Source organism: Sinocyclocheilus anshuiensis, unplaced genomic scaffold (genome assembly GCF_001515605.1).
Source record: "Sinocyclocheilus anshuiensis isolate Anshui unplaced genomic scaffold, SAMN03320099.WGS_v1.1 scaffold163, whole genome shotgun sequence".
In the NCBI taxonomy this organism is placed as follows: Eukaryota; Metazoa; Chordata; class Actinopteri; order Cypriniformes; family Cyprinidae; genus Sinocyclocheilus; species Sinocyclocheilus anshuiensis.
In genome coordinates this window covers 1,548,520-1,567,480 of record NW_015548223.1, presented here as the reverse complement: position 1 = coordinate 1,567,480, position 18,961 = coordinate 1,548,520, and the positions used below count along the sequence as shown (strand labels likewise).

Here is an 18,961-nt window from a genome sequence, read left to right as displayed (position 1 = left end):
TGTACAGTATTTGAAAAATAATGTGTTTTTTGAACATTAAAGCATGTCAACATATTCTGTTATACCAAATACACAAAATAATGATCTTTAAAAAAGCATCATATGACCCCTTTAAACATCTAGATGTAAAAACATTCTTACTAACTTATATTCTAACTTTAGTGGTGACGCCTTCTTCAGAAATCAGATCTAGACTGTTTCAACAGCAGAAAGTCACTGGAGTGACCTGAGCTTTTTGTTTTTTTAATCAGAACTTGTTTGTGAATCATTTCGCATGTTTGCCACTTTGACATTAAAAGGACAGTGTCTAATTCAGTGGTTAAATACAACCTGTAATGGCTTTCCTTTGTTAGGATTCAAACCCCTGCCTCCTCATTTCACACCCTCACATTTTAGCACAACAAAGAGGAGTTATCCATTCATTTCAGCCCAGTCATCTCAGTCTGAATTCATAACTCTGTTTCAGTGATGTGCAGACACGGGGGTGAGTCTTAGTCAGCGTCTGATGCTGTCTTCCTTCGGTTGATGAGACTGAAATCTCTTCAGTTCAGACAGTAGGAGCCGCTCTCTTCAGCTCTGACTCTGAAACTGAACAATCTCATTATGTTCTGCTAAAGACGTCACTAAGAGACATTACATGAGAATTCCACGTTTTTTACTAAATTAAAAAGATATGTGCTTACACTTAAGTCCTCTGTACTGTTTATTATTTGTGATAACTGTTAGTCTTTAGAATGTCTTCTAAGAATTATTTTTCATTGTTGTTTTTGCTGTTCTTTAAAGGGATACTCCACCCCAAAATGAAAATGTTGTCATTAATCACTTACCCCCATGTCATTCCAAACCCGTAAAAGCTTCGTTCGTCTTCGGAACACAATTTAAGATATTTTGGATGAAAACCGGGAGGCTTGTGACTGTCCCATTGACTGCCAAGTAAATTACACCGTCAAGGTCCAGAAAAGTATGAAAGACATCGTCAGAATAGTCCATCTGCCATCAGTGGTTCAACCGTAACGTTATGAAGCGACGAGAATACTTTTTGTACACGACAAAACAAAAATACAGACTTTATTCAACAATTCGTCTCCTCTTGCTGTGTCTCATTTAGAAGGCTGCGCCCTCCGGAGGTCGCATTTGAAGGCTGCATACGTCATCGCTCATTTCAGAAAAGCAAGTATGCGACCTTCGAATGCGACCTTCTTTCACAGGAATTCGGAGGATGCATGAGGTGTATCCTTCGCTGCTACAGATAACCCACAATTCTTTGCGTTGCCGTAAACAACCGTTGTTAATTTGAAAAATGCCGGCGCCGGCAGATGTACACACAAGCGCAGATGTGGTGTTTACAACTTACCTTAAATCGCCTCGGTAAAAACTGATAAACTTTGTTTTTAATATCCTTTTATTAAAAAATAACCTTTTTTTTCTCTAACAGATGTCTGCTGTACGTATGCTGCAGCTCCTCAAACATTAAACAAAATAAAACAAGTAAAAGCATTTTTTTTTTTTCAAATTACTTTCCAAATTTAGAAATAATTTTCCTTCATTTAAGTAACTTGGTGTGAGAGCGCAACGATGCTCTAAATGTGTTGGCATAGCAACGTGATACTTCCTGTTTACTTTTCCATCTGTCCTACGAAGGCCGTCTCGTTTAATTCTAGGTTGAGGACACTTCGTATATGCATCCTAGAGAGGATTCTAAATGCACAGCCTTCTAAATGAGACGCAGCATCTGTGTCTCTCCACATCACCGTAGCGCCATTTTGGAGAATAACCACTGAACGCAAGCAGCGTACGCTATTCTGTGTCAGCCGCGCTGCACGGATGCGCTGTTTTCGTTCAAATCAAAGCTTAAATACATGTAGAAAACGTATCTTGTGTTGCGGCTGACACAGAATAGCGTACGCTGCTTGCGTTCAGCGGATATTCTCCAAAATGGTGCTACGGTGATGCGGAGAGACACAGAGACGAAGAATTGTTGAATAAAGTCGTTATTTTTGTTTTCTTCGCGTACAAAAAGTATTCTCGTCGCTTCATAACGTTACGGTTGAACCACTGATGGCAGATGGACTATTCTGACGATGTCTTTCATACTTTTCTGGACCTTGACAGTGTTATTAACTTGGCAGTCAATGGGACAGTCACAAGCCTCCCGGTTTTCATCCAAAATATCTTAAATTGTGTTCCGAAGACGAACGAAGCTTTTAGGGGTTTGGAACGACATGAGGGTAAGTGACTAATGACAAAATGTTCATTTTGGGGTGGAGTATCACTTTAACAGCTTTTTAACTTTTTCCAATTTTTTTCTTGTTTTATTTATTTACCGTTCAAAACTTTAAGGTCAATAGATTTTTTTTTTTTTGTAATTTATGTTCACCAAGGCTGCATTTATTTGATCAAAAATACAGTAAAAACAGTAATATTGTGAAATATTATTATAATTTCAAATAACTATTTTCTATTGTATTATATTGTAAAATGTAATTTATTTCTGTGATCAAAGTTGAATTTTCAGCATCATTACTCCAGTCTTCAGTGTCACATGATCCTTCAGAAATCATTCTAATATTCTGATTTGCTGCTTAAGAAACATTTCTGATTATTATCAATGTTCAAAACTCTTGTTCTGCTGGACATTTTTGTGGAAACATTAATGCATTTTGCTCAAGATTCACTGATGAACAGAAAAAAACCTGCAGTTATTTTAAATATTTGAAATCTTTTGTAACATTCTAAATGCTTTTACTGTCACTTTTGATCAATTTAAGTATTGCATAAAAAAAAGAACAATTACCGCAAACCTTTAAACGGTAGTTTAGTTCATTATAAAATCCATATAAGGTAAAACCCATTTAACCATGGTAAAGTTACTGTAATGCATTGGCTTATTGCTTTTATGAAAAGACTTCAAAGTCCAGTCAGTCACAAAACAGTTGAAACAGTTCATTAAAAAAAAATTGTGATTTCATGAAATCATTATTCATGATAAAGTCCTCTTTAAATCAAGATCCTATAGAAGATGTAATAGAGTTCATAATTCAGTTTTTAAAGAGAATAATATAGTGAATATCTGAATTCTTGGGTTGATAGACTTCACAAACCAGATTTTTTTTACTGCAGTAGCTCAGAGATATTAATTTATTTTGCATTCTCTTTCTATTCCTGCATGCCTAAAATCCCGTTCATAAGAGTCTTACGGCTCCAAGCTGATTTGAGACTCTAGTCCTTTGATGTCAGCTTCAGAGCGGCTCATCAGATACTGATGCCAGTTTGAGGTGCGTTACGCAAGAGGCTCTGACTCACAAAACCAGCTGCAACCGCTGTCTGCTGCCTCCTTCACTTCCACTACTGAAACTAGAGCAAACCAGCCAGCAATCAGAGTTCAACAGAAACCTCAGTGTAGAATGAAAATGGAGACATAGACCTTAATCAGGCTAGACGCCATACTGAGTTTAACGCAGATGAAAACGAGGCTGTGAGGGATAGACTTGCAGTCTTTACAATGGGATGCACTGTTTAAAGCATAATTTTGGCTTCTAGGGTTTTCTGGGTGGGTGCTTTATGAATGAAATATGAAATATGGTGTAGTTTCTGATATTTACAGTGGGTACGGAAAGTATTCAGACCCTCTTAAATTTTTCACTCTTTTTTCTTTTTTAATAAATCTGCAAAAATGTCAACAATTCTGTGTTTTTCTGTCAATATGGGGTGCTGTGTGTACATTAATGAGGAAAAAAAATTAACTTAAATGATTTTAGCAAATGGCTGCAATATAACAGAGTGAAAAATTTAAGGGGGTCTGAATACTTTCCGTACCCACTGTATATGGCCAAAAGGTAAGATGAAATTCTGATTTGTAATGTAAATCAATGGTATCTTTATAACAGTATAAACAGACTTGCATAAAATGCATATACTGTTAAATATCAGTCATCACTGATTTTTACTCACTGATTTTTTCTAAAAAATATATATTTTTTAAATATATTTCAAAATACACTAAAAATGGTCAATAAATGTATTCGCTTAAATATGTTTCGAAATATATTTATGTAAATGTATTTTCTACCAATATGTTTTTGGCCATTTTTTGTATATTTTTGAAAATAAAGTTTAAAAATATAAATATATATTTTTTTAATCATTCAAAAATCTATTTTGCCCTATATATTTCAATGCAAGAAAATACATTCACATAGTCACATTTGAAAAACAAAAATGTATTCATTGTCTATAACATACTTAACAATATAAAAAAAAATATATATAAGAAACCTTATTATTATTATTATTATTTTAAATCTAGTTTTGATCTGGAGTTGACTATCTACATTTGCATTTAGCCTAAATGTAGGCTACTGTAAGACTTGAAATATATTTTCTTGCCCCTGAAATACATTTAGAAATGTATTTTTGTATATATTGTCTGTTTATTTATTTGTTTATTGCTGTATGGGAAATTTGCATATCAAATATGATACGGTAGAATTTATAGGGTTAATGCAAGCCTAGACCAGGTGTGACTGGTGGTGTGTGTGAATCTGCTTTTCAGCATCATCTTGGCAATATGAATGTGTTTACAAAGTACATTTAAAATAAAATTAATCATGGATTTGATGTGGTTTTATGGGAAAATAAAACAACAATCCAGTTAGTTAGAATAAAAGCTAATTCTAGAACTATGAGTATAACCACTGACAGCTTGAGACTGATCTTGCATTGTATCATCCTGCATCAGTATCATGAGGTTTGTTGTATTACATATGGGCATCAGAATCATTCACAGGCTCATGTGCTGAGAAAGCACTTCATTGATAGGCAGACATTCCCACGGCGCTGTCCTGGATGCTGAACAGGGCAGCAGCAGATCTAAAGAACAGGAGCTTTAAATAATGTATGAGCAGCATGTGTGCCTGGCGTCAGGGAAGCTTGTCACGTAATGAGAGAGGAAACACTTTAAACAGAGTGCATTGTGGAGAACTATAAGTGGACATTCACAGTTAGCGTTGCGGAATTTTGAAGATTTGTAATAAAACAGTTCTAACCTGGTGGGTCGTGACCCAAAAATGTCACTGGCAAGCAGGGAAAAATGTTTAATGCAACGTCTGTATTATCGTATGTAGTTAGGATAGAGTTACACGTGTCTAAGGAATTGGCAATAATTTAATAAATTAATTGCTGTTATTGCAGATAGAATTGAATTGAATTTATCAGAAGATTTAGAGATCGTAAAGGAGGTGGCGGGTTGTGGTGAGAAACAACAGACAGGCACAAAGTTAAATTTGAACTTGGAATGTAATTGTTTCTTTTTGATATAAAGTGGAAATAATAAGCAAAATAAAAGAAAGTAAATTACGTCATACAAACAATATACAATAAAGACCAACTATGAAAACTTCCCTTGAGTGCACTCTTCTTTTACCCCAAAAATATACACGGACCGGTCATTTCAATGTCAGAAAGAAATAAAATAAAAAAAAATAAATAACTTTTCTCTCAAAATATCACAGCTGTCCCGATAAGGACTTCTGTGTCAATCAAATGGGTTATGGGTAACCATACACAAGCAATAGTTCAATGTTCTGTAAAGTACTGATCAGTTTCTTCTCTTTTCCCGTTCTTTTTTGTCAATTCCCTCAAGAAAGGGAACTTAATTCTTTAGATTGGGATCGTCTTGCTTTCATAAAGAAAGGCTGATAATTGAAAGAAAGGATACTGTCTTATTCTTTATGATGTGTCGTCCTTTTTCCTCTGTAACAGATTTGGTTGGCTCTCCATCAAATGTGAAGTTTCACAGGAGTGTCACGAATCCGAAGAATCAAGAAAAAAAAAATAGAAAAACACAAAGAAGGAAAAAAAACTGGCCTCTGTATCAAATTTTTTTTTTTCCCTCTTACACAGGCACGTGACCAACAATGGCGTCGGTGAACTTTATAATCGATTTTACTCTTATGCCGGGTTCATACTACACGATATTTTTGTCGGTCACGATAGTCACTGTGTCAGATTACATGATTTTAATCTTGTCGTGTCGTGGACAAGAAACATGTCAGACTACACGTTGCTTCCTGACCATTCATCGCGTGCTGTCTTTAACTAGCGACTGAGTTCCGAAAACAAGAGTGTAAACATTGCTGAAGCGCTTCCGCTATAGTTCGCCAGCATTTTTCTTTCTTTGTTCTGTCGTGGTAGTCCCTCGATGACACATCATACAGGCAGGAGTACTGTTGCCACAGCTCCACGAACCTTTCCTCCATCTCATAATTCCACCTAGCAGCACCATCATCTCTCTTTCATTTCGCCATGTTTGAAACCTGTGTATGAAAGAGCTTCTGTGCTGCTATTGGTCAACGTCACCAATGTGACAGAACTCGTTGTGGACGACGGAAAAAAAATTAAACATGCTAGTCTTTCTGTCGTGATGTCGTGAAGCATCGCAGACGCGAATCGGTTGTCGTCCACTATGACACACTACACGAGCTGAAACGATGGAATCTTGCGTCCCGACGCCCATTGTCCTTTACAAATCCCCACGACCCCCTACGTCAAGCAAATCGTGGCAAAATCGGGCTAAAATCGTGTAGTCTGAACCGGGCATTACACAGGCGTGTGTGACCAACAATGGCGTCGGTGAACTCTATATTAGTTTTTGCTCTTACACAGGCGCTTCTCTATCACAGGCGTGTGTGAACAACAATGGCGTTGGTGAACGAGTAAAATGTGACAACTATATTCAATCGAAATAAATGAATTCTAATACTTTCATACACTTTTCGGAGGATTTTTAATCTATATTTCTTTTAAATAGATCGCGAAGATCAGATCACGTCTTTTCTTCTCTGTCAGGCTCGTCTCTTCTGTCATTGTGCATGCTCGTCGACACGCAGGGCGCGCAACTACAAAGAGCTCTCATTGGTCAATAACTAATCTTCTAAATAGGATAAATTAACTAATTTTTAAATGTTCATTAATAACTTCTACACTTCTTTTCAACTTTTATTAGAGAAATATGATGTTACTAAACTGTGAATAAATTAAGTAATTCTCTTCAATTACGCTTTATTTAACCGGGGTTACAATAGCAATATAAGTTTTTTTTAACTTTCAAACGGAAAGAGAAAACACTATCCAAATCTTCTGTTTATAACGCCAAACGCTGTGCATTCATCTGTCACTTGGTCAAATAGCTAATATTAATGCAATATTTTGCCCAGAGTATTGTTACGATTTATTAAGGTTTAAGTTTGCATTTACAAAATTATTAATTTTCCTGTCATGTTAATATTTTGGCTTATTGTAGGATCTATGCAGTTAATGGTAATTTTAATGCATTAATGATTATGAATGATTATACAGTATATCATTAATTTATGCATTTGATAAAATTATTTAATACCATTAAATAATATCCATTTTGCAGCTTTCCTCAGCAAATATTACAGTGTATATAAAATAAATAAAAATTATTTATTTAATATTTAGCTGGTGTAAGTGTAGTTAGTGTAATTTACGCATTTGATACAGTCATTTAATGTCATTGAATTATATTAATTGTGCAGCTTTCTTCAGAAAATATTAAAGTGTACTGTATATAACAATAAAATATGTATTTATTCGTTTAGTTCGTTCCTTAGTATAATTTATGCATTTGACAAAATTTAATGTCATTGAATAATATTAATTTTGAAGATTTCTATTTAGATAATTTAGAAAATATTTATTTAGTTTGTTCATTAGTTATATCTATTTAATAACTTTCGCATTTGACACAATACTATCATTGAATAATATTAATTTTACTGCTTTCATCAGAAAATATTACAGTATATGTATATAAAATAACATGTATATTGATTTATTCAGTAATTTATGCATTTGACGCAATATTGTAATGCCATTGAATTATTGTCATTTTGCAGCTTTTGTAATAAAATAAATAAATAAATAAAATATTATTAATAATTATTTATTTAATATACTGTTAAATTTAAGTGAATATAATTCAGTGGCATTAAATTATTGTGCCAAATGTGCAAGTTATTAAATAGATAAAAAGTGTCTTTGGAAGTATAATATTGGTTTTATTTGCATATCATTGATTATAAGTTCCACGTTATTTATTTCAGTCGACTTTGACAGTTGTTCAGAGGTTTAAGGGGTCATTCACTCATTCTGCAATATTTTTTGGTCTGTTTGTATACATAAGCATGTATGATGCACATTTTTGGTTGACGTCGGCAGCTGAGAAGCGCTGTGCTGAAATTACTCAAGACGTGTCAGTGTGAACGTGTGTGTGTGTGTGTGGTTGTGCTGACTGCGGCTGGGTTTCATATGTAGAGAGACCTATCTATCTATCTATCGTTCTATCTATCTATCATTCTATTGTTCGTTCTATCTATCTATCTATCTATCTATCTATCTCGTTCTATCTATCGTTCTATCCATCTATCATTCAATTGTTCTATCTATCTATATCTATCTATCTATCTATCTATCTATCTATCTATCTATCTATCTATCATTCAATTGTTCTATCTATCTATCTATCTATCTATCTATCTATCTATCTATCTATCTATCTATCGTTCTATCGTTCTATCCATCCATCATTCTATATCTATCTATCTATCTATCTATCTATCTATCTATCTATCTATCTATCTCTATCTATCTATCGTTCTATCCATCTATCATTCAATTGTTCTATCTATCTATCTATATATCTATCTCGTTCTATCTATCGTTCTGTCCATCCATCATTCTATTGTTCATTCGATCTATCTATCTATCTATATCGTTCTATCCATCTATCTATCTATCTATCTATCTATCTATCTGTCCATCCATCTATCAACTGTCTATCAATCTATCTATCCATTGTTCTATGTTGTTTTTTTATTTCTATCATTCTATTCATCCATCTATCCATCTGTCATCTATCGATCCGTCTATCCATCTATTGTTCTATCATTCTTTCGTTCCATCCATCCATTGTTCTATCAATCCATCTCTTCATCTATATGTAGTTCTATCCATCCATTCATTGTTCTATCCATATATCCATCATTCTATCCATCCCATGTATGTTATATATATATATATATATATAGTAATATTTAATGATAAAAGCTGCCAAAGAAAGATGATTGATAATTCAGTGACAAAATTACTGTGCCAAATATTTCTGTAGAAGCACATCATGTGACACAAAGAGTTGTGTCTCTCACGGTAGGTTGTTCTAAATCGCTCACTTCATCTCAGTATACAGCAGCAGCTCACGAGGTTTTGGAAATGAGCCATAAAGAGGATTTACGATGAATAAAATGAAAGCGCTGATTCTTCTTGAAGCCTTCAGTCATGGAGGCCTGAATGAATACATCATAATTACAGCGTTTTCCTCTAATGCATGCCAGCTGTTGTGCTTTTAATCGTTTTTTATGGCGTGTTTACGAAACAAAATGCTGGCTCATTTGAATACTTGTATTTTTCACACCAGTGTAAGGTCGTTTGTAGTGAAATGACAAGCTGTCTTGAATAATTACTGTAGGACGAGGAGGATGGTGTGTTTATAAGCTGCTTTCACAGCTGTGTGTTTGATTACATGTGTTCTTCAGGTTCTTTGTTGATCTTATTAACCCACATCGGTCAGCAGTCGACAGACTGATTGTCCCCATGGAAGTCTTTTAGTAGAATTTGTGAGTATCGATCTGCTCAAACACCTTAACTGCCTGCCGAGACCAAGCTCAAATCCCTTTAATTGTAATGGATTGAAGCAGCATTCAAAGCAAACATTTGTGTGTATTTCTGAATAACAGTAGAGGATACAATGCATTTATAAAGCAGAAGTTGTCATACGGGCTTTCTTTCATCAGTGCTTTTGTATGTTTCAAACAGCTAAAGTCAGTGCAAAAATGCAGTTTTGAAGTCTTATTGACAGATGAGCACAGCTTTTCTGACATTGACACGTGTTGTGTTTCTTAATTGTATACCTGCTTAAATTGGTCTGGAAACCCTATAATAGGCTGTTTACTGGCAGGTTCTTACTCTGACAACTTGTTAGTGTTACAATATATATGTCACAAAGCATATATATATAATAAGAAGAAGAAGAATTGTTGTTGTTGATATTGTTATTATTTCTAATAATAACAACAATAATGATAGTAATGGTCGCATTTTAGCATGAAAGTGGCTGCAATAACAATAATTGTTATATTAACAACAAATAATAATAATCATATTATATTAATAATAATATTAGAATTATAAGAATATATTATTTTTATAATGAAATAATATAATATTAAAATATATTATTATTTATAATAACAATAATAAAAGGTATTCTTATTTATTCATTCATTCTTATCCATAAGGTCCACATTGAAAAGATGAGTTGGCTTACAAAATATACTGTGGTACTTTGATCTATCTCGCGCTATTTAGATGGTGAACCAAGTTATTTGAAAGAATACCATGGTATTACTGCAGTATATATCTAAAAAAAGAAAAATTAAAAAAAGTGGAAAAAAATCATATTTGATATCATCACTGTACCATGGCACCCCCACAGTGCTGCTTTGTAAGGGCAGACTCGGAAGATACAGACTTTCAGAGGTTTAATATACTTACATTATAGCCAGAGGCGTTCGCCCCGCCCCTTAAACGCGTACCAGTCGCGTTCGCTGCGCTCCTTTGAACGCATACTTGCCGCGTCCGCCCCGCCCCTTTTGAACGCATATTAGACGCATTGGACGCCGGTGCTGAGGAGACGCGCGCGGATAGTAACGACACAGATGCGCTCATCAGTTGAGGCGTGAGGACGACACGATTCGCCAATACTACAGCTAAAATGCGACTCTCAGCACATTATAAAGCATAAGCGCTTTGTATGATGGATATTTATGCTACTGGTGGATGGATTAACACGGTAAGAGCATCGCGCGATCTCTGTGTGCAGCGCGTGAAAGATGAGCGCAGCTTTTCTGACATTGACATTGACAGCACGCGCATCGATATTTGACAGATGACACTATCGAATTGTAAACGACCGATGCGGATGCATGAAATGATCTGTCGGTATGGAAATAATTCGATGTTGTAGGGAATCAGAGTTGCGCATGATGCTGTAGGTTATGAATGCATTGCTCGTATACGTGAGGAATAACCTATGAAACCTCCAGCTGTATGCATCGCTTTTTAATGCTCATTTACCGACAGTCTGCGATGCGAGTTCCAACAGCAGCTTAAAACTATTATCGTGTGCATGCAACTTACTTATTGCATGCAACAGACGTGTTTCCCTAGTGTTCATTTGTCATATGTGCTGATGTCTTTATTATTATTAAGGTTATGTAATGCCGTCGTGGATTTTTCGACGTCAGGAGATGCATGGCCAGGGCTGGGGATCCTACTAGTGAAAGTGAACTAACCTCTAATGATGCCTGATGAAATGGTGTACTTGTGTCACGTGATGTGGGGTGCTCTGGGGCTATACGTCATCGTGCGATGGTGCCTAGAGACTGTAATGTGCATCGTGCTGCATGCTGGGGCTGCAGTGTGCACCAGAGGTTTGCATGACACAAACCCTTTTTTATAGCATTTAAAGGAATCATTTGGGCGGGCCTTGTGAAAATGAAGCGCACTTTTGCATAATTGTTAAAAATAGTATTTATTACAGACATAATATACTTCAATGCAAACTGAATATAATGTTTTCAGACACTTAATAGCATATTATTTGCAATTAAATGAAATGTATTAGTTTAAATATTAAATGCAATTAGTTAAACGTGTGTTTCTGACGCATTTAAGTAGGACTTACATACATCTTTATATGTAATTTCATAATTATTTCTTTTGTCTTTGAAATATGGTTAAAGTGTACTGCCAAATGTACTGAAATTGTAATTTCAAATATGAAGATGTTGGAATTCAGTACATTTAAAATATATTAACTTTAAATGTTGAATAACACACAAGTGCTTGTGCTTTAATACAGTTTCTTTGAAGTTATTACAAAATGCACTTTTAAGGGTTTGAGTTTATTTTACTTTATTAATATGATATTATCTTGAAGTACAGTTTTTAGAAACACTTACAAGATGTGAAGTACACTACAAGTGCACATTCAATACAATTAAGTGCAATTTTTCACACGGTGAAAAATTTTTGTGCATCTTTGTGCATCATTTAGAAAGCATAAATCTCATGGTCTTCAACAGATGATTTAAATTTGAACCAGACTAACCTGTATGGAACTAAGATGTCTGTTTAAAGTCTCTTTGTAGTTGCTGCATCTTCTATCCAGGGTGAAATCATTTTAGATCACAGTTAAGTATAATATAATCAGATTTGGTGTTTTGAAGACATATGAAAGCTTTGTGTGGGAACAGATGAAAAATAATTCACCGATAATCTCAAGTAGGGATGTAACGGTATGAAAATTTCCTATCACGATTATAGTGACCAACATTATCACGGTTATCGGTATTATCACGGCATTGTTAAAATGAGCTGGAGATGTTCAAAAAGTACCGACACATAAATCACTTCTCCAAGTTATATATTTAAAAATCAACAAACAACAAATAAAATGACTTTTTTGTTTGCATAATCACTAAAACAATAACATTACCAATGATGTTCAGATTTTAAATGACAACTTGACTGACAACAGTTTAATAGCATGTTCAAATATCTAAAGTAAATGTTAAATAAAGCTTTGAAAAAGTTTCATAAAAAGTTAAACTTCACATTTCAGCCTTTAAATAAAGAAAAGAGTAAAGTCTAAATGATAATTGATTTAATAGATGATTGTATGTATTTTATCTGCTCCATAAATCATTCTAGATAACTTATCTGAATTGTTCAGATGTGTAGAATCCACACTGTTTTTCATCGACCGGTCAAAATTTACAGCAGGGCATGCAAATTCGGTCAGACAGAAACTGCACACAGGCTGAATGTAAATATAAGTCTCTGTAAATCCACTCGCTGACAGCAGGTGGCGCTTCTGGAAAAGCTGAATTACAGCTGTTTCCCGTAAACTCTGTGGACAAAGCAGTTTTGTGATTAAGAACACTTCCTTTAGGTATTACATGGAGCGAAGATGAAAACAAAATGCCATCTATTCGTTTCTGAAGACAGTCCGAACCATCAGAGGTACATTCATATAATTAATATATTCATTTGTATAATTCACTTAGCACTCTTTTAAAACCTCCCTGCTTTTCCGCCCTGTTTTCACTCAAAACGAAACTACTCTGCATTCTGTGCGCATGTGAGACTGTTACTTAAAACTGCTTTATGCTGGACAGTATTTGTTTATCGTGAGTTTTTCAAATCACGGTAATCTAATATGGTTTTAATGATAATTAAAATATGAAACGGTAATACTAACCGTGGGGAATTTTATCACGATTTATCGTCAAACCGGTAATCGTTACATCCCTAATCTGAAGTTGTGAAATTTCATTCTCAATTTCATTCAGATTCAAATAGCATGTTGATGTTACTGACATCAAACCACATTGCTTCTCATAACAAGTGCATGTGGAGAATGAGATTTAAGAGCTGCAGCTTAGGGGACGATTTTCAGTGAATAACAACTGAAATGCCACTTTATTTCTCACACAAAGCTCTAATGCTTCAGAAGACTTCGAATATAGTGCACAAGTTGTATGGAGTATGATTCTTTTGCTTTGTGTTTTGCTTGACAGACGTGGGCACTATGAACTGTTATTATTATATATTTGCCAAAATACATAAATGTAAGTATGAAAAAGAGCTAAATTTTCCTTTTGTTTTGCACAAAAAAAAAAAGCAGTATGCAGAATTTGACAGAATTTTAATCTGAATGAAGTATTTCTTTAAGTGATCAGTCCTGTGGTATCTTACAGTGTTGCGTTGATAATAGTAACTGTTCACAGGAAACGCTGTTGCCTTCGCTCTCACTGGAACCTCATTAAGCTCAGTCAGAATTGCATTACATATATCACTCCCTCACTCTCTCATGCATGTGTACGGGTCGTCTCTTATACATTACATGCACGCTCGACTGACTCGTGTGTTTCTATTTTTTTCTCCGTATCCAAAAGCATCCACTGCATTATTTGTGCAGCTTTTAAGAAAAAGAGAAAAGGACAGTGTTTCAGAAGGTCACATCTTCAGAAATCACATTGTGTGTGGCTTTGAAGAGCTCAGTGCAATTATGAAACCCTGCTGTAATTTTCAGGAATCTAGACTTTCTCTCCAGCCTAAAAAAAATACTATTATTTCTCTGTTGCAGTTTTATTTTAGTATTATTTATATACTATTATAGTATTTATTAATAATTTGAATTAGCTTTTATTTTTATGTTTTAATATTTTTGTTACGTGTTTTTGTCATTTTTATTAGTATGTGTGTGTGTGTATGTATGTATGTATAAAGTATATATATATTAAAATTATTTTAATAGTTTTCAGTTAACAATAACAATTTTTTTAAATAACAAAAAAAAAAAACTTTTTTTCCTAAAATTGTGAGTTTCTAATCTTACAATTCTGCATTTCTTCCTCGCAATTCTGAGAAAAAAGTCAAATAATTGTGAAATATAAACTCAGAATTGTGTGGGGAAAAAAGTTAGATGAAAGGTTGCAAGTAGGGTTGCAAAAAGGTGGAAAATGTCCAGTAAATTTTGGAAACATTCCAGGATTTTTTTGAATATTCCAGGGATTTTTGGAAAGTTTCCGGAAATTTACCGAAAATTTTCCACCCCTTTGCAACCCTAGTAGCAATTACCTTTTTTATTTTTATTTTTTTTGCCCCATGGCAGAAACAAGCTTCAATAAAAGCAGTAATAGTAACTTAATCATATTTTTCCGACAAAGTGCTTTAGACGTTTTGTTTTTAGTGAGTTTCTTCATTTGACGGTTAATTTAAATGAACTAGTTTAAAAATGAGTCTTATTTTTTTTTTTGTGAAATACATGTCAAATAGTTTCGTTTGGAAATATCTTTCTAAATTAAGTGAATAAATTATGGTGTTGTTTGGTTTGCTTGATGTTTAGTGTAAATGTATAAATGTACGTGCACTAATATATTAACTTTGCATCTCTCTAGTGCCCTTATTTTTGTACCAGAGAAATAGAGCTATTTCTGTTTGAATCATGTCATCTGATAATTATGCTGTTTAAAAGATATTGCCCTCTTATATAACTTCAGTGTAGCTAACTACTTCTAACAGAAGCTTATAGTGTAGCTAACTACTTTTCCTAAAGGACTATAGCTGAACTACCTTGAAATCATATCTTGCCAAGTAAAATATGATGCAACTTTGAGTGGACCTCAGTGAAAAAATAAACGAAGCGATAAAAACGGTTTAATTAGTGCATGATCAGGTCACATGAAGGTCCCTGAACTTCTCTTCGACCGAATCCTGACGTTGTGTTACTTTTAGCTTCTTTTATAAATGCCCTGGCATACCCTGATGTGAAAAGCTTTGCTATCTCCACTCTGGCGATTACATCGTTCTGTTTGCTCATATGGGTCAAGGAGCTTCTACAAAGCGTGATTCACTCAAAAGAGTTTAATTGAAGGGGTCTTTCTCATACACCAGTAATGCAGCGCTTGCTTTCCCTGTGGTTATGAGCTCTTTGTGGTTAGATGTTAGATGATGCAGATAAAGTTTGCTTTTAGTGCATAGAATGATTTTGCTTCTACATGTGTTTTATATTGTTCTACAGATAGATAACGTTGCCTTGTGGTTCTAATCTGCTTGAATGTCTAGGTCATATTTCACCCCTAAAAGGTCATTTTAAACCATTGTCACAACAATTTCTTTCGATTTTGTGGCAAAATATCCCATTTTTGTGAGATCCATGGGACTGCATTTGAAAGCGGAATGTCTTGTGCATCAGAAATTAGGCTCAGGCTTGCAAACTGCTTTCCTTTTGATTCATCGTGTGGCAGCGCTAGGACGGGGCTATAGCCCTGTCAGAAACTTGCTTAGCCCCGGTGTTGCCATGTCGCAGTTTTCCCGCACAATTGGGCTATTTTGAAAATGCAGTCGCGGGAAAAATTGCAGGTTCATGGGTTGCGTTTTTTTTGGGCTACTTTTATAGTGTACCGCGACCGCCTAAAGTGTATCTATAGATAAATAAAAATTAAAATAGATCCTTTTACTAATGTGTATTATACTTGGATATACCTGGTAACATAAGAATGGAGAGGTGTCACATCAGTTTCACCCAGAGCACAGAGACATGTAGGGGCGTGTTAGAACGAGCCGTTTTAGGTAGGTGTGGCTGACTCTTAACTTTTCAGGATGGAGAGGAGTCTGTCGTCACAGAATAGCAACTCTTAAAAGATAGCTTATGTGGAAATAGTTTTGTGAATTGTCTACACTTTATCTATTGTAAAAAATTGTTAGAATTTACAATGTTTTCCTGACAGTTGGCACTGAGAGTGACTGATACTTGATGGTAAAAAAAAAAAAAAGTAAATAGATGTGTAAAAAAATAAAATAATAACAAACGAAAAAAAAATCCCTACATTCTTTCTTATGTGCGTTCATAAATTGTATTAATTTGTATGTGTTATATTTGGCAGTTGGCATTAGAAGTTATATTACTAATAACAGTGGCATGTGAGAAGTTTAATACAACAGAAAAAAAAGGAAAATATGCTTTTTTCGAAGCTGCTGTATATAAAAAAGGTGGCATGCTATTTAGATAGCTGAAGCTTAGGCGTTCATTACTTTCTCTCAATTTAATGAGTTTTTGCACCCCCTCTGAACTGTTAAGCCCCCCCTTAGCACCCCCAACAAAAAAAATCCTGGAGCCGCCACTGGTGGCAGCACAATAAAAACAACAAAGGTGCTTTTTTAAACCATTATTGTAAAAATGTATTGTGATTTTGGGGTGAACTATGCCATTTTAGTGAGATGCTCGAGACTACTGTATACCTTTTAAAGCAGAACCTCTTGTGGATCATAAATCAGGTTCAGTTTTTCACATGAATTATTCTGTGGCATCATTTTTGGACTCTGTAGATTAGGGCAGTCGTGACCCGCCTGTAGTGCGTCCCCAGGGCGGTTTGTGGCCTGTGTTTGACTTGGCCTGATTCCGATTTTATGAGACAAACTCCTGTCATGTTCACGAGTGAAAGTGATTACAGAAATTAGAGATTGACTGACAGCACAGACGCAGCACAAAGACAAGGTCAGAAACTGGGAAGCTCTTTGCCTGGGAATATGATGGGATAGTCGGGAGGAACGGGGTAGGAGGAAGGGATGATGTTGTCTGCTGATGTCAGTGTCTTTCTGAGTACCACTTCTTCATGAATGTTAGGGATAGTTCACCCAAAAATGTATATTCTGTCATCATTTATTCACCCTCGTATTGTTCCATACCATTTGAATTGTGTCAGAGCCCTTCATTTTCACGTTAAATGAGTAAAATTACAAATCTTTATTAAATTATGATTGATCATGAATTTAAATAACTATAATTATCTCTGTGTCAGTTCCGTTCTTTAAATGTTTCACAAAACTGCATGCTGCAGTTTTAAAAATTAAGATTAAATTTACTAATGATATTACTAATGAAAAGTAGGATAAAATTGCATTAAAAAAACAAAACAAACAAAAACAAAAAACATTATTTTGTGGTAATAATTAGCCAGAATTGTTCCTTCCTAAGGTGTGGGATCAGTATGATATTTTATACTTGTATTTAATACTAAGATTTTATTCATCAAGGACACATCAAAAGTGACATCAAAAAAATTTATAATGTTAAAATATATTGACAATATACTGGATATACACAAAAATAGAATAAATCAGGATTTTTTTTTTCACAGCACTGTACACCAGCATTTATGTTCAAGTAGTGTGACATTAATGCGTGGAAATTGACTTTTTTGTGTGTGTGTGATTGCTATTTTCAGGAAAATGCACTGGTAACAACTAAAAAAAGAAGACCAAAAATATAATTCAGTAGAAGATAATGGCTGTGGTGAAACAAGCACTCAAATAATGGCGAGCAGTAACCTACTTTATTTTATATTTTATAAACTATTATCTTTATAATTTAGAATATGTAATAACTGATATTGTACTTCAGGAACTAAGACCTGTGGGAGTGCTAGAGGAATCAATTGTACCAAGTCCTCTGTCTCCTCAGCCATGTAAGAAATCTTCAGTCATGAAGAGATTGAGTTAAATAATAATAAAAATAAATAAATAAAATAAAAAAATAATGAAAATTAACTTAGTTTTACCCTTCCAGTCAAATTGTGCTCCACAAATATTAAAGGGATAGTTCACCCAAAAATGAAAATTCTGTCATTAATTACTCACCCTCATGTCGTTCCAAACCCGTAAGACCGGATGCACGGATGCAATGTACTGATACACGTTCTCCCTGCTGTTTACGTTTACTTCAGATGTAATTAACTGTGTTTACGTGAATACTCATCAAAACGGACAATTCAACATCATTTTGTGTGTAATTCTCCGTTCATGCGACTCGAGAGAGTACTCACGCGCTGTGAGATGCGCTTTGTGTGTATAGTGTCTGCGCTCAGAAAACCGGACCGAATTGAGTTCTCTCTTGCGTCGTCAGATTTATCCATATGTCTGCTCTTCTCTTACTCCCACATATTGACATTTTTGAACGTTTTATGCGACGTGCAGCAAGTGTATTTTAGCTTATGTCCCGCTGGTTCATGTACGTATCAAACCTCCGAACCACGCAGCAGATTCGTTCTGAAATTAAATAAATTTCTTCCCAGATCGTCCCTCCCTAACATTTTCGTCTCGTTTTTATTCGTTGATGAAAATGTCCATATATTTTCGTCATAGTTTTTGTCATTCAAAAAGAGTTTTAGTTCGTTATCGTCTCGTTGTCGTCAGTGAAAAAAATGTGGTTGACGAACATTATGATGAAAATTATTCGTCAACGAAATTAACACTG

At 34.7% G+C, this 18,961-nt stretch overlaps 1 protein-coding gene across 2 annotated transcripts in view; it reads left to right on the top strand.

The window, feature by feature from the left end:
- LOC107654331 (uncharacterized protein C9orf172 homolog) overlaps window positions 1-18,961 on the top strand; it is a 60,836-nt gene that overhangs the window by 24,543 nt on the left and 17,332 nt on the right. The window contains exon 1 of one of the 2 annotated variants that reach the window (XM_016441369.1): window positions 10,767-10,930. The exons of the other annotated variant lie outside the window; for it this stretch is intronic. The gene's annotated coding sequence lies outside the window, so the exon portion shown is untranslated. Of the gene's footprint in view, window positions 1-10,766; window positions 10,931-18,961 lie in introns of those variants that run through there. 2 annotated transcript variants of the gene reach the window in all.